The following is a 15,761-nucleotide window of genomic DNA, read 5'->3' as shown; positions in this document are numbered from 1 at the left end:
ATATCCTCTCACCACCCAGTGCAGAGCAACACAGGAAAAAGAGGTACCTCAACATCAGTGTGTCTTCCTCCTGAACACAGACAAGCTATACTTGTATATCTCATCTACCTGCCTTGACTGTGGACTTGGTGCTGGGTTCTCTGTTGTGGAGAGAGTATTCAAGAATTTAGTGCACCATCTAAAAACCAGTCCCAGATTGAATTAAACTGAATATTCTGAAGGAAGGAAAAGCAATTCTGCACCACTGCAATGAGTCCTTTCTTCCCAAAGGGACGGGATTTTGTACTTGCTCTCAGTGAATGCCGTGAAATTCTTGTCTCCTTTCAGCACATGTATGAATGGCCACCCTTCCTTCAGTTCTTCCCTCTAACTTGGTGTCATCTGCAAGGCTAAGACATTCCAAAGAACTTGAAATCTGAGAACAACATAGCTTCTTCATTGTCTTTTTTGTAGAAGATATGCTCAGACTAGTTTTGAAAACACTTTTTCTCTAAAACTTCTGCAGCACCCTGAAGGCCGACCACCTTCTTGCTGTCTGCATCCCTACATCAATCCTGTCATGGATTCTCAGCTGAGATCTGATCAACTGCCAGGACAAGGGAGGAAAAGCTTTGGCTGCTCTGAGCTTTACAAGTGATGTTCAGTCCTCAGAGCCTCCATGTTGCAATGAAAACAGGGCCCAGTCATTTCTGATAGAGACTGTGAGACAGGTTTAACAGTCAATCGCCATCCAAGCAACTGGGATGAGGAAGAGGAGCAGTGTGGGATGCCTCCATAAAAAGGGTAGAGGATTTCTTTTGGAGGGTGGTTCATAGGGTCAAATGAGTCTGAGAGCTATTGGGATCACCAATGTAATATAACCAATTCTTAAGTAGGGAATTTGGACCAGAATAAGACCAGTCATATCTTGACCGTTTTCCTTCAGAAGGAATTATAAACATTTTAATGTGGTTATCTCTGTCCAAATCTTGAGCTGTGCTCCAGGGCTGCTCAGCATTCCCTAGGAAGCTATCCAGTACATCTGGGCAGATGCTTAGGAGTCATCAGGAGTGATGGCCAGCACAGCTCAGTGTGTCACTATTTCCAGGACTGGCTCCCCAGAGCTCTGCTTCCACACCTGCACACCTGCATCAGTCTGATATGAAGCAACACAACTTTTCGCAGTGTCTAATGTCCCTTGGTGTTCCTCCAAGCCTCTCACAGATCCACTGGTTGCCCTCAACTCCTTGGCTGAGGCAGGCTCTGGTGATGTGAGCCCCATTCTTTTGGTCTAAGAGGAGGACAGTGGGCTCCCCTCCACGGAACACATATCTGTGTGAGCACACAGATGAGGCCAGTGCTTGCTAGGCAAACGAGACTAATAAATGTCGGGGCAGCAGGAGGTGAGTGCAATCAACTGTGAGAGCCTGAGTTATAGCGGTAACCTGCTGAATTCCTGGGTCACAAAGTAATTTACAGAACAACCCCAATGTCATTCAATAATTACTCCGACAGCCCGGACCCCGGGGGGCGCAGCCTCCTGCCGCGGGCGTTATTAATACCATCAACAAGCAGCAGGATGTTGGTGTGAAGAAAAGAGCCACAGCACAAGCGTGTGAACCTAAGGAACAAATGGAAAATGGTATTAGTAGGATATTGTACCAGACTCTAAAAACAGATCTATCTTGTCCTAGCAAGTCATTCAGCGAAACATGAATGTGTCCCCTGTGGCAGTGGAAATGGCTGATGGCAGTTTGCAACAGAAGGGGAGGAAGATCGGTGTGTCAGCGCTACTCGTTTCTATCGCCCAGCCTCTGTGATAGTCCCCATGGAGACTGAACGGGAGCAGGGGGAGGAGGTGGTTTCCAAGCACCCCAGAATAATTTAAATTAATATCCAGTGAACAATGTAAACCTTCCCTTTGACGTGGCGTGGGAATAGGCAGTCACAGTGCTCGGAGTGGGTCAGCCGAAAGGGAAGGTAATGCCGCAGCCCTGGATTTGATCAGCAGAGTAAGCCAGGGGCTCAACCTCTGCTACCTTGGTTCCTCCCTTCCCTTCCCGCCCCTGTCCTCCAGAATGTCTAGAAAAGGCAGCAAAAATACCTTTTGGTGAATGCAGAATTTCTGGATAGAAAGGATGTATAGGAAACCTGCAAGTGGGTGTAGAGGGCAGCACCTCCTGCAATGTGTGTGGACCCTGGCGTGCAGGTGCCAGAGATGCAAGTGCCAACAGGGTGGCATTGGCACAGCTGCACTTTCAAATCATTTCACAGCACTGCTTTGGGTTTTCTGAACTTTCCTCCCACCTGAAGTTCTGTGTGCTCTAAAGGTGACTGCATATGCACAGTAAGGAATTATGTGGGCAAAGCCTGAAGGGAATCAAGGCTGAGTTGTTTCTCAGCTGGGAAATGACAGCAGAGATGAGAGCTACTTGCTACATTCCTTTGATCTGGTACGCATGGCTAATAAACAGCCAGGTAGAATCCTCCTGGTTCTGATCCTTCTTCATGCAGAGGAGCACACAGTTTATTTAAATGTGAGGGCAAGTGATTCTCCAGGGCTTTTAGAGCACCAGAGCCATTCCTGTCCATTATGTCAGGGATAAATAGTGGACACTGGCCTATAGCAGAAGATCCTTAGCCCCAGGGCTATTCCTGTAGCAGTGATGGAGCTGGGCTGTTACCTCAGGCATTCCCTGAGGTGGTAGATCCATATCCTTGCTTGATCCACCCACCATGTGTGTGCGGGATAGGTCTCCACCGCTGATGGGAAGTGACCATCGTGCCTGAGGTGCCCTGCTCTGCAGAGTCCTCCTGGAGCATCTCTGGCCACAGGGTCAGGCTGTTACAGGAACAGTAGCATCAACACTTTGACTTGGGGTGTGAGATGAACTCAGTGTTCCTTTTTGCCACTTAAAAGTGAAAAATGAGTAAGTCTCCACAAAATTGTGTAGCAAACAGAAGTTGGCCAAGTGAGCTGCGCGGTGGTTGGCAGTACCCTGGACTGGTGCACTGGTGGGCATCTCTGGCATGTGATGCGTGAATGTGGCCAATTCACTGCTTTTTCATAGCTTGGATAGAATCCAGGTGTCTGTGTAACTAAATGAGAATTAAGGAAAGATCCAGCAGCTGATAAATGTTCATCTGCCAAGGAAAAGTGCCCAGGAACCTGCAAAACCACCAGGCTGGAGAGAAGCCCAGCAGGCAGTCATTTTATGACTTGGGCAATGCAAGGAGGGACAACCCTATATCTGTGTGGATGCCTCATGCCTAGAAATGTTGAAGGCTGGGTTGGGTGGGGCTTTGAGCAATCTAGGGAAAGATGCCCCTATCCATGGCAAGGAGAATGGACTAGCTGGTCTTTAAACGCCCCTTCCAACCCAACTCATTTGATCTAAGGAAACACATGCTGATGGGGTTTCTGGCTGGGAACCAGGGGGAAGTAGGATAGATGAGTGTGTCCTACACCTATGGTGAGTGGTCACTGTCACTGCTTGAGGTTTAAGGAGCAGCTTAGCCATACAAATTGTCCCATTGGCCACAAATGACTTCTTTCTGTGATCTTTTTCAATATTTGACCAGCGCTCTTTTTCAGTTTTCACTTCTGCTTTGCTTTTGTGCTGCCAGTGCCCATCAGGCAGACAGGAGGTCCACAGAGCACCGCAGGCATTGGTGACAGGAGGTGTGGGGGCTTTCTGATATTAGTTTTAGCAGCTAGTGACCTCCCCCCATCTAACCTCTCCTTGACTTCTACACAGCACTGCCAGAAGTGACTGCAATTTTGTGTCTGTGCTGCTTCTCTTGATGAGACTCAGGAAAAAGGGGTGAGAGATATGTTACTGTGATGTTATCACTGTAACTGCCTAAGAGCAGGATTACCAAAATACTTCTATTTCTTCTATTTCCCCTTTTGTGCTCATGCATGGATGTTGCTACTGATATTCCCTGAACTCCTCTGAAAAATAAAGAGTTTTTTATCCGTATTCCCCAAGTGCCCAATACAAATGCAAATCAGCCCTGGGCCATTGGTTTGTTGGTTTTTTGTTGTTTTTTTTTTTTTCCTGTCTGGCCAGAATTGCTTGGCAGGTCTTTTCTCACTTGTTTCTTTCCCCCCCTTTCCTTTAGCTGGTGTGTCCGAAGTGAGGTCCCCAGGAGGCTTCATTCCCACATCTCTGCGCTCCTCTTCCTCCTCCTCCTGGTGCCCAGCTTCTGTCTTTATTAACCCTTTGTGCAGAAAGATCTGATGGGCTAAAAATAAACCAGAACTCACTCAAATTCCCTAAAATAATTGTCAGGTTTCGAGATGAGAACATTTGAGTCATCATGTTCCTGCTTTGTTGCTGCTCTGCACAGCTCATCTCTTGGACAAAACTGAGTAGAAAATCACAGCTCTGGGGACCCAAGATTAGAGGGAGGAAGGACTCTGAACTTTCCCATCACTTTAAATTAGTCAGTGGTTTTTAGATAATAAACTACCTAAATAGGTGACTCCTATATCCCACAAGTGGGATTTGAAAAAGGGGGATTTAAATTAGTGAGGCTGGTGCAAGTAACCACTGTTCTAAACCCTTAGGCCAAAGCAGGTGCCTACTCACTTAGAAAACACATTTTTTAAAAAATCACCATTTTTTAAAAAGGACAAATAGTAGACTAGGCTGCCAGGTTAAAGCCATGCCTGCCCTTTCTTCTTCTGCAGTTGGCATATTTCATTAAGTGCTCAAATTTGGTCTGATGCTGACTCTGTGTCTTCAGTGTCTCTTGCCTATTTTAAAATAAATTACTTTTAATTATATTTAAAGCTGCAGTTGAACATATTTACAGGTTATGTTTGATATGTACAGGATAACTACAAGGAGAAGTTAAAAATGGGACACCAGCATCAAAATATTCAGCTCTAGCAATCTAGCCAAAGGCAGCCTGCAGGTCCTGTGATTCTGAGCTGAGCATCACTGCCAGGGGCAGCCATGGACTTGGTCAGGATCCTCGCCTTCCTCCCATGGGTTTCAGATCAACCAAGCTCTTAAATACACACTTTACAGACACACTTTAAATACATGCTAAGTACAGACTAGTGGTACATGAGCAGCTGCTGCCTACCAAAATGTTCTTGCAAGGGGCCTAGCATTTGGGACATCCTTAAACCGCAGCAGAGGGCTGGTGAAGCTCAGGTGGGGCTGAGGGATGTGGCTTCCTTCCCTGCTTGGGTCCACAAAGGGGCTCAAGATCGCACAAACCTGCTGAGCCTGTGGGCTTGGCTTCATGTTGTGTGTTGGGGCCCATGGAGACCAGGAGCTGAGGGTGAATGAATTTGTGTGGGAAACATGTGGGACCCAATATAACTCCCTGCATCCCTTCATTGCTATTTCCCAGGTGCTGATACCAAGCATCTTGTTCTGCCCTCAATGCTGCAGCTGAGCTTGTTCGTAAAAACAAAAAAAAACTCAAAGGGAAAAAAATAATTTGTGTGGGTTTCCTTCTTCCCTTTTCATCTTCTTTCCTGCTGCTATTCATTTAGCATGAAATAACCCTCCAAATCAATCCGGAAGGGATCATTTGCAACTGTTGCTGTTTTCCCATTGCTAATTGCTGGTTTGAAATCCCATTCAAATCGCCCTGAATACACAGTCCAATGTTCCTAAGCTAAGTGCCTACCAGGTATTTTTCCCGATGGGCTTTTATTTCCTTGCAAAAAACCCCACAAACAACCAGTCCTGGATCACTGGTTGGATTTAATGAGACAATAGCATCTCCATAGTACATCTTGTTTCCGAAGCAGAGCAGTGTTTTGGCAGGAACCGACCTCTGCTGAGTTTCACAGGCCTGGCGGCATGTTTTGGTACTGGCAGAGCCAGAAATGAAGCAGTTAATTGCCCTACTGGGAAAGAGGAAATTTCTTGTAAAAATCCAGAATCTGGTTGAACAATGTGGCCTTTTATTTTTCAGCCTTGGAATCAAGCCTGGCTGCCCTTGTAAACAAAGAAAGGAAAGAATCACTGAACCAACCCAACACATAAAAACTGACCACGTCTGTCTTTGAAGTTCCCTTTATGTTGTTTGGAAAACTTGGGATTATAGAGGCTTTTTCTTTTTTCTTTTTTTTTTTTTTTTCTTTTCCTTCTTTTTTTTTTTTTTTCCCTAGAAAAAGAGGGATGGAAGTTAAGGGAAACTTTTTCTTAAACAGAGCAGAAGTCATTAATTAAGTATCCCATTCATCGCCGAGGCACCGGCTCATCAATCAGATTTCTTATTAGCATTCTGATGACCCGCCTGACCCCCTGTCTCTGCACTGTCTGCATGACGACACCGAGAAGCAGACCACACACCGAACGGAGGAGGATTATTCGACACTTCTCCGTGCTGCAGGGCGGGGGGACGGAGCTGGGAAGAGGAACGATGACGGACGTTGTTGTTCTGGGTTGAGGCGAGTCAATCAGTGGCTCCCAGAGAAATGGCCCTGAGAGCCTGGGAGGGTGACTCAAGAGCTGTCTGCTGCGTGCACAGCGCTGCTTCGGGGCTGGGACCTATGGCTTGGTGCTATCACAGGGTGTCTGCTCCCACCGTGGTCACAGGGGACTTAAATCCAGAGGGAATAACAGGATTTTAACACAGTGACTCTCGGGTAACCCCTGTCAGGGAATGATTGGGTCCTGAAAATGTGCTGGTGGCTTCAGGCTCCATACGTAGGCTGTGTCCTCAAGGTGGGTAAGGGGACCACACTACCAGTCCTCCAGCCTTTCTCCTTCCAGGTATTCTAATTACAAGCACTTAGCTGATCAAATCTTTACACAACTGCTTTTGGGCAAGGTTTTATGTTAAAAAAAGGACAATGACAGCAGCAAGCTGTGAGGTGTGCACATCTTGAGAGAAAATGCAACTGCAGCAGCACCTTGCTTAGAATGGGAATTTACACATGCACACACATGCTCAGAGCACGCAGCCAAGGGTAGAAGGAGTGTTGATTTAGAGAAGGTATAAGAAAGAAGTTCTTTAGAATGAGGGTATAGAGACACAGGTTGCCCAGAGAGGAAGTGAATGCCCCATCCTTGGAAACATTAGAGGCCAGGATGGGGCTCTGAGCAACCTGACCTAGTTGAAGATGTCCCTGCTCATTGTATGGGGTTGGACAAGGTGGCCTTTACTGGTCTTTTCCAACCCAAAATATTCCATGATCCATGATTCTGTGATTCCATGATGGCCCTGACCAGGGAAGACCATGGCCAGTGGAGGAAGGCAGCAGTGGCAGTGTGAATGATGTGCCCATGTGCCTGCCACAGGAAGAGAACCGGGAATATGGCACTACTCTTAGGGCAGCTTGTTACCAAGAGTTGGCTGAGATTGCTAAATGAGATTTGTTTTGCCAAGAGTTCTTAAAACCTTTTGACTATTTCTTTTTAAGCTGGGGGTGCTGTTTTCCTATTTCTTCATTCTTTTCTGGTTTTCTTCTCTTTTTCAAAAGCAAAAATACAGTAATGTGTGTGGTAGATGGAGAAAAGGAAAACTGGAAAATGTGAATAAAATTCCAAAGTTTCTAAAGTATAGCTGGCTTGAACCTGACCAAGTATCATATATTCTCCTTTAAGTCTCATAGCCCTGGAGAGTTACCACCACAGATCATCTCTGGCCTTAGGCAACATTCCCTGAGTCATGCTAAAGCTGGTAGGGATTAAACACCTTTAGGAGTCTGAGCCTCAAGGTTTAGCCTAACAAGAAAAGTCCCTCTGGGCAGCAAATTGCATCTTCTCCCCAGCTAAAACCCCAGTGTATAAAACATCCTTGTCTTTGGGGCTCATACTCAAGGCAGAGGGTTGCTGTGACAACTAAAGGGAACACAGAGGTCCTTCCTGGAGATGCAAAGATGTACATCAGTCTTTGCTGATCGAGGAGGAAATGGAGAGGATGGAAGTGAAAGTGGGCAGCAGTTTCATCTGTCATGTTTAACACCAAAGCAGCACTGGGAGCTGATACCTGAACCCAGGGCTTCACAACCCACACAGGTGCCTTTGGCACAAAGCTACAGGAACTGTTCAGTTTGCTGTCCCTAGGGATCCTCAATTATTGGACACCTCACCTGTGTGAGGGGTGTAAGTCAACTTCTTCTGCACTGCGTTCTGAAATTAGCATTTTGTTGCAGTTTGTGCCTAGCCAGCAGCTCAGCCCCACACAGCCATGTGCTCATTCTCCCCCACCCCCACAGCATAGGATATTCATAAATAAGGACTTCATGCCCCACTTCCTATGGGCAGGCAAGTGTTCAGACATCCCCAGAGGAAAGCAAGTAATGGTGACTTGGAAATGTTTTCTTAAACATGCTTGAACATCCCAGGCAGCCTCTGAGTCCCCAAGTGCCCAACTTTGACTAATATTATAGAGGTATAACCATCCTCTCCTTGGCAAGTAACTGTAGACCATGGCCAGCAGGATCAACTAGCAGCAAGGATAAGGGCAAGTCAGGTATCAGGCTATCAGACAAAGTAGCTGGAAACTGGTTCCCTGGGCTACCAGCACAGACTTATCTTCTGTGTACTCAGAAAGGGATCTGTGTATCCCAGACACTTAAAAAGGTCATGTTTTTTCCTGCTGATGGGAAGAGTGCCTTGACAGACAGCTGTTAATGATGGTGCCTGACCCAGGGCACCCTCCCAAAGCTGCTTCTGGTCTCTGAGCCCTAGACTGATACCCTGTTGGGTTATTGCTGGACCTCTCTACCCAGAGACTACTTCATGGAGCAAATTATGGATGGTGGCCATCAGACTGTGAGGCTCATCTCCACACCTCTATCAAGCTGATTACTGCTGTGTATTCTGCAGCTGGGAAACAGAAAGGAATTAAACCCATCACTTCCTGAAATGCTAAGGGGGTTTAGATATTGACAATGAAGTCTAGTTTTCATGGCCCTTGTTAACCTAAGCAGTGCTTGATCTAGTTCCTCTCTGAAGTATCAGGTCAGGAGAGACTTCTGTGTGGAAGATCAAAGAATGCACAGAATTGTGAGGAAGAAGGCTCAAACCCCCTCCAATCTCTCTCTGGTGGAGCAAACAAGGAGGTGAGTTCAGCTGGGTACCAGTTTGGGGCTGCTGTTCTGGGCCATCTCACACAGCTGTCAGGTATTGTTGGAAAAAATGGCATAAATTAAATTCTATGTTAAAAAAAACAACAAACTGGATCTCTGGTGCCAGCAGCTCCTCTTATCATTCTGTAGCCTGCTCACATTCCCTGGCAGATAATCACCATGACTAATATTTATCTGACACAGCCAATTTTGCCACCAAAATCTGTTTTCTGACCTTAGCTGACTATTCACAGACATGACAGCTCCTCCTGCAATAGCATAAATGCTGACAAAGCTCTCCTAGAAAATAGATGGATTTTGTGAACAGTACAAAATCAAAATAAGATAAAAAATAAGCTCCCAGAGAACTGGATGGAGAGGCTGAGTGCCTGTTATTTCTCTGTTTTAGTGGTAATTTCCTTCATCTGATTTGTTTATTCTGCTGTTGTTTGTTGTGTCTTCAGATCCAGGGAGACACTGCACAGTTAGATGGCCACGCTGGAGAATGAGCTGCCTGCCACATTCTTCATGCCAACTTGACTTTTGGGCTTCCTTCCTCTGTGGTTGTCTGCATTTCCAAGAGATCTGTAAGGTAGGAAAACTGGCACAAGGGCTTGGCAATGCAGTGAAGGGCCCTGGGGATTCGGTCAGGGTTGAGGTGAACCTGTCAAGGTTGAAAAAGGACAGGTTTATCTTTAATCAGCCATTTGGGCTGTTCACCATGGGGCTGTATGTGATGCTGGCTACAGACAGTGGTGGGAGCTGGGCTTGAGACAGGGAAAAAAGGAAGGACCATGACAGATATGCACAGGTCTGTCTGTGGTTCATTAGCAGATTTCTAATCTAACAAGATTCTGCTGCCCTGACCAATTCCCTGTGAAACTGACCCAATTTTCCATAGATCTCCACTCAAGTCATGTGCATTATAAACCCCAAGTTTGTCCTCTGGGACACAGACTGGGCAGGATCTCAAGGAACCCTTGCTGGATAGATATGGGAACATTTAATCCCCAGTAATTTTTTTAACCACCTGATAGTTAAGTTGTCTTTCTCAAGAATTAAATTCTTCAAGTGAACCTGCCCACCCCTTCCAAAATTCTGTCAACAGTCCTTCTGCCCTCTTTCTCCTGCTGATTCTTCCTCCATGAAGCCCATAGCATCCCATGAACCAAAATCATGCTTCTAAGGAAAACCAACTTTAAATAGTGCATCTAGGTCATGTGTTAACTCTTCAGTTGTCCACACCTAGTGATCACCACCTGAAGATCAGGGATGAAGGCTCCAGACTCCAGAGATGGCTCAAAGATGGTTTCTTGCCTAAAAAATATCACCAGATGTACTCCAAACAGGTATAAATAACTTCCTCTGGGCAAAATTGAGTGCATACTGTTTGTATTTCCATACCTTCGTGTCTGGCTGTTTGTGACAGAACTGGCTTGAGTCATTGGCAAAAGTGCCCACCCTGTCTGTGTCTGAGGATGTATCCTCTGAATCCTCTCACCCCTCAGGGTTTTCCAGTGGATTCTATTCCTCTTTGTGATGCCACTAGAAGACTGAATTTTGTCAATATTGGTGAGTCTCCCCATCCAAGCTGAATGACTGTTCCATATTCCATTTCAGATCCTTCTAAAAAGTCCCTTTCATAGGCCTGCAGGAAATAATTAAAAGTTGTTTGGAAGATAATGCCTTTCCAAACTTTCATTCTCCTGAGCATCCAGTCATAGGAACAAGGCTTATTACATCTGGCAACTATTTGTTGTAGTGTCTGTATGTTCTTGGCATGAGGCTAATTATGGATATTTTGATATATTAGTAGACTTTCTAAGCCTGAAAGTGTGAGTAGGACGGATTAGATGACTTGGAGATTTTGGAGAGAGGGGTGCTCTGTGTTTTTTCCCATTCCAACTTTGGTCCCAGTCCAGTTTAAACCTTCAGTGAACAAAAGTTACTGGATGGGAGTTTGCTCCTCAAAAAGGAGTGTGGTGACCTCTGAATTTCTAAAAACCATTTTCAGGACATTATGGGCAACTGCCTGCACTGGTTTGACACTCCAATGGATGTTGGGACAAGTTGGGTGGTGCCCTGAGTTCTTCAGATCTGGTTGAGATTAGTTTGGTTAGGTTCATAATGGGGCCTTTTTCTAGGTCAGCAAGAAAACAAGGTCAACAGCATCACTGAAATAGGGCAGAGAAGTTACTCTGGAGCTACCTGCTGCTCCCCATGAATAAGAGATTAGGGGTGAGATCATGTGGGGTCCTCTCTGGCAACCACAATCAATGGCTTCTGAGTATTTCTTGTTTGGTTGTCAGTGTCTGTTTTTGGCAATCTGGTGGGCAGGGTCTTGTGGTCTTTACTGAGGTCCTTGCTGAGCTGGATCATGGCTGTGGCAATGGCTGTCCCCGTTCAGGCTGGCACAGCCGAGCTCCTCTCGTGGAGGGAACAACGAGACCCTTGCACAGTGCACCTGAGGGAGGGTGGGAAGCAAACAGCCCCTCCATCCTCCAGCTCCAGGGAACCCCTGAGAGCGCAGGAAGGAAGATGAGAGCATGGAGACATGAAAATGGAAAAGCTAGAATGTGGTGATGGAGGCCCAAGCCATGGAGAAGGGTGCTGCCAGAGCCCACCTCACAGGAACCCTGCAGCCCCCAACACGCCTGGCGGTCCGGACACGCTAGGCAGGAGCAGCACGTTCCCACCGCCGGGTGCGCCGCGATATGACGGCGTGCCAAAGGATCTTTAGGAGCTGAAGAGGGGGGGAATATCCTGGCATAGAATTTAAAATGTGCTCTAACCTTTTCTGCAAACTGAAAGCAAGAAAAATGCTCATAAAACTAGTCTTTGTGCACAGAAAGAAGTCCGTTTTTACACTGTTGCTAAGTTCCTTATTGTTTTCTGGCTGTTTTTTGTGTTTCTGTGGCAGCCTTTTCTGTGGGCCTCTTTCAGTGACTTAGCTATATTGGCCTGCAGATAATTAGATCAGTGCTATCATTTTCACTGTCCTTTTTCCTCTGGAGTTATTTGCATGATAATGGCAGTTTGTGCGACTCTCTCCCTCCGTCTCCCTCTCTCTTTTAAACAGACACCATTTCTAAACATGAAATAATTCAGGGAACAATCTGTGAGTGGCTCTGTTAAGAAAAGACTGAAAACATCTGGTTAAGAAAACATTTCTAGTAACCAAGAATCCAATATTTATGTCAGCTATAGCTTTAAAAGAGGTCTTTTCTTAACAGCATTTTTAGTCTATATTTTAGTCTATATAAAGTATTGGCTGTATGCAAAGCTCCTAACCACAGTATACTCCTACTCTGGGTATATATGTCTTTATTATATGTTTATGTAGACAATTTATAGGCAAATAAAATATTAAAATCTAAACTCCTAATGAAACCTATGACAGGTAGCATTTAAAAGGCAGCTGTGCCCCACAAACTGGTTCTGAACCCCTCTTGCTGTGAACAAAGTCTTTCATTCCGCAAGATAGGCCCAAATCTAGGCAGGAGAGCAAACCCATTGAAACCCAGAGCCTGGCCTGGGTGACTGACACTGGTGTTGTGGTGATTTAGGGTCTGGGGCTTCCCATGGGAGAATGTATCATGGCCAAGGCTGGGCCAAGGAAGCTCTTTGCGCAGGAGTAGGTTCTCCAGCCTCGCCCAGGTCCTGAAGACCAGTGGCCATCTCAGCCTCCAACTGTGCCACACCACTGAGAAGATTATTTTTACTGTAAGAAAGGAGTCCAGTGCCTCCTCCTGATGAGATTAAACTCCCTGCAGACATACCTCAGCAAGGGAGAAAATAAATAGTGAAAAAAAAAATAAATAGAGAATTAATAAAATTGGTCCTGGTATCTGAAGACCGTGAAATTAATCTGGGATTTTGATTTCCCTGCAGCAGCTCAGACAAGGAACATCAGCTGTCCTACACCTGGTAATTTTTCACATAGATCTTCATGTCACCCTGGCAAAATGTATTCCTGATCTTGGAGGGCCCCTCAGAGCAGCCCAGTGCTGCAGGGGATGGGTGGCAAGGCTGGGAAAAGAAAATAATATTTGCCTGTTGAGTTAAGCTTATTAAAGATGATTTGAAATTTCCTAATAGGCAGTTTTTGATAGGCAAAACTGGACACAGTTTTGATAGCTTTCTAAGTTAAAAATAAAGCAATTAAAATTTCCACAGTTGTTTTTCTTATTATGAGAAAAAGATTCTTGTAAAGAAACAGGGTTTAACCAGTTTTCATTTATTTCAATTAATTAAATAATTATTATTATTATTATTTAAATACTGGCATATGATGCTGAACAGTACTTTTACCGATGAACTTGTGCTGCAAATATCTCATAACAATTGTAACCAGAAAAAAAAATTCCCTGTTGATAAATATGTGTGAGGATTTGGCTCTGTTGTTGTCTGCCATGGAGTCACGTAGAATCACAGAATGGTTTGGGTTGGAAGGGACCTTAAAGGTCTAATTTCAAGCCCCTACCATGGGCAGGGACACCTTTCAATAGGCCAGACTTCTCAGAGCCTGGCTTTGAACACTGCCAGGGCTGGGACATCCTCAGCCTCTCTGGGCAATCTATTCCGGAGCCTCACCAGCCTCACAGTAAAGAATTTCTTTCTTATAGCTAACCTAAACCTATCTTCTTTCAGTTGAAAGCCATTCCCTCTTGTCTTGTCACTCCATGCCCTTGTGAAAAGTCCCTCTCCATCTCTCTTGTATGAGTCTGTTCAATGTGCTTCAAAGTTTCCCCAGAGCCTTTGTCTCTTCAGGCTGATCCATCAGCTGAGCTGCACCAGGTTTGTTTGAGAGACATAAAGGAGTAGGAAAAGTTACAAAAGCACTGCCACTGCTGTGGTCAGAGGTACCTGCAAATCACCTTCAAGTCAGAGAGAAGTCACCTCCAAGTCAGCACGGCTGAAGAATCATTTGAGAGCTGCCCAGAGTGGGAGAGAGTCCTGATCCCAGGCCACGGGAGAGCTGGAAGGACAAGCAGAGTTCAGCTCATAGCTACATGGAGCAAAGATGCCACAAATCACATGGAGATTTTGGCATGGGGTTTCCTGGCTCAAGAAAATTGACTATTCACAAACAGAAGGCAGAGACAGGGACTCACTTTCCAAAGTCATGAGAATTGCTGATGCCCAGAAATTCTGAACATGAGATCCATCGACCAGAGTTATTCATCACTTAATGAAATTCAGTGGAAATGGCCTCACTGGGAATTGGACCAGGTCCTTACTTCAGAGCATAAATCCTGAAAGAGATGGCTTCCTTCTGAAACACTGTTGCCAAGCCGTGTGTGACCATGATCCCACCCCAGACGGCAGCTGCCCCTCCTGTGCTCTCCCCGGTGCTGTGGACGGTGTGTGGCCAGACCTCTCAGGGACACCAAACACCTTTGCTATCACTGGCCATTCTGAGAGACATGAAGGCTCTTTTGTAGCCTTTTTATATTCTCACTATTTGCATCAGGTAAGGCGTGAGGAGCTCTTGTCCTCCCCAAAGCCACGCAGCCCCTTCCCAAGGCCGTGTAGCACCTCCTCAAAGCCTGCCAGGGACCAGGAGATCAAACAAGCTGGTTCCTGCCAAGCCAAAAAAAAACCATTAGAGGGAAGATAGTCTGCAGCAGATAAGACAGTGCCTGACTTTACTTGCTGTCTGATAGCATTTCACATTTCTTCCAAGCAGCAACCTGCACTCCTAGAGAAATAAAGGAAGGAATTCGATCCTAGCCTCCACACATTTACCTTCAGAAATGTCTCTGAGTGAAGATAAAACACTTAAAATTTCAAGGAATACACAAGAAATGAGAGAAAAAAAAAAGAAAAAAAGAAAAAAAAAGAAAAAAAAAGAAAAAAAAGAAAAAAAAGAAAAAAAAAGAAAAAAAAGAAAAAAAAGAAAAAAAAGAAAAAAAAATCCCCCTCAAATGTATGAAAAGTGGTTTCTTAATATTTTTATGTATTTGTAAATGTTTCTTCTTTGTATATTTTTACCAGTAGCCAAGTACCGGATTATGAGCAGGACTTACTGAAACAAAATTACAATTTCAACCTCCAAAACTCTTTCCTGAAGATACGTGCAAGTGGTGTTTTTTGCACAGCTCTTGCATTGATGTGTCACCAGCACTAGAGGTGGCTTATCAACTTACAAAAGGCATTATATTTTGACAGACAAGTTCATGATTTTGCAATTCTTCTACTCCAGGTAATTTATAATCAAACTTTAAATAATTATGGACAATTTAGGTGGAAGACTGACATATTTCAGCTGATTTCAGCATTCTTCCTGAATGCTCCATGTTTTCAGAGTATGAAAAATTATTAAGCCCAGTGAAGGTAGCTTCAGTGAAGAGCTGAAAGCCTGCTGCCATCACCTTATGTATTATATACAATATTTGAACAAAAATCACAATAGCATGAGGAAGATGAGGATTTCTCCAATCAGAAAGTTTATGTAAGGAAAAAAATAGCTACAATGTGAAATGTGAAAGCAACACTAAATTTTATTAAGCTGGTGCTGAGGTTTCTTTTCAGATGAGCTGCCCCAGGAATTAGATTTCAACATGGTCCCTTCCCCATTGCATGCTTCTTCTGATCTTCTTGTCCTTAACCTTCCAGTCTACCTTCACACAGATAGATTCTCTTCACAATATTTCATAAATAAAGCATAGAACACAGGTGAGGAACAGGATTTAAAACTGTCTAGAAGAAGGAGAGTGAGATGTGATGGAAG

General features: G+C 44.9%; 1 protein-coding gene across 15 annotated transcripts in view; it reads left to right on the top strand.

The window, feature by feature from the left end:
* PRCP (prolylcarboxypeptidase) overlaps positions 1-15,761 on the top strand; it is a 49,006-nt gene that overhangs the window by 31,877 nt on the left and 1,368 nt on the right. For 2 of the 15 annotated variants that reach the window (XR_015284854.1, XR_015284859.1), the window contains 3 exons: positions 8,916-9,022; positions 9,493-9,620; positions 10,278-10,377. The gene's annotated coding sequence lies outside the window, so the exon portion shown is untranslated. Of the gene's footprint in view, positions 1-8,902; positions 9,023-9,492; positions 12,848-15,761 lie in introns of those variants that run through there. The other 13 variants (XR_002861984.2, XR_015284858.1, XR_015284856.1 and 10 more) reach the window with 11 other exon arrangements.

The sequence above is a fragment of the Cyanistes caeruleus genome, chromosome 3, assembly GCF_971803275.1.
Source record: "Cyanistes caeruleus chromosome 3, bCyaCae1.hap1.1, whole genome shotgun sequence".
NCBI classification, from domain to species: Eukaryota; Metazoa; Chordata; class Aves; order Passeriformes; family Paridae; genus Cyanistes; species Cyanistes caeruleus.
The sequence above is the reverse complement of the archived record's forward strand: the minus strand, read 5'-3'. Positions and strand labels throughout refer to the sequence as shown.